Genomic DNA, 959 nt, shown 5'->3' with positions numbered 1-959 from the left:
TAGGGCGCTGCCTTCTCTCACCAGCTCGCGAGTGACCACAGGGGAGTGGCCCTTCCTGCGGGATTAGGTCGCTGCCTCCTCTCCCCAAACTCTGCGAGACCACTGGGGAGCGCCCTTCCTGCGGGATTAGGGTACTACTTCCTATCCCCAGCTCTGCGGAGGACCACTGGGGAGCTGCCTTTCGCGGGATTAGGGCGCTGCTTTCTATCCCTAGCTCTGCGAGACCTAGTGGGGAGCGCCGTTTCCTGCGTGATTATGTGCTCCTTCTATCCAGCTGTGCAAAGACCACTTGGGAGCGGCCCTTCCTGTGGGATTAGGACGCTTTTCTCTCCCTAGCTCTGCGAGACGAATGGGGAGCTTCCCTTCCTGTGGGATTTGGACGCTGTCCTTCTCTCCTTAGCTCTCGAGACCACTGTGGAGCGACGATGCCTCGGGATAGGGCGCTGCCTCCCCTCCCCAGCCTGCCAGGGGGGCATGGGGAGCAGCCATTCCTTCGGGATTAGGGCGCTGCCTTCATCCCTAGCTCTACGAGACGAACAGGGGATCGGCCGTCCTGGGGATTAATGCGCTGGCTTCCCTACCGAGCTCTCTGCCCGGGGGCCTGCGGAGCAGCCATTTGTGGGATGGCCGCTGTCTTCTCTCCTTAGCTCTCCGAGACCACTGTGGAGCGCCCCTTCCTGCGGGATTAGGGCGCTGCTTTCTCACCCCAGTTCTGCGAGACCCACTGGGAGCGCCCTTCACCTTCGGGATTAGGGGCGCATACTCCTCCCCTAGCTCTGCGAAACCACTGGGGAGTGGCCCATTCTGCGGGATTAGGGCGCTGCTTCTCTCCCTAGCTCTGCGAGACCACTGGGGATCGGCCGTTCTTCTGGATTAGGGCGCTGTCTTCCATCCCCAGCTCTGCCAGGGGCCTGGGGAGCAGCCCTTCTGTGGGATTATGGTGCTGCCTTCTATCCGAG

This window comes from Gopherus flavomarginatus, unplaced genomic scaffold (assembly GCF_025201925.1).
Source record: "Gopherus flavomarginatus isolate rGopFla2 unplaced genomic scaffold, rGopFla2.mat.asm mat_scaffold_44_arrow_ctg1, whole genome shotgun sequence".
NCBI lineage: Eukaryota > Metazoa > Chordata > Testudines > Testudinidae > Gopherus > Gopherus flavomarginatus.
Note: the sequence above shows the minus strand (reverse complement) of the source record.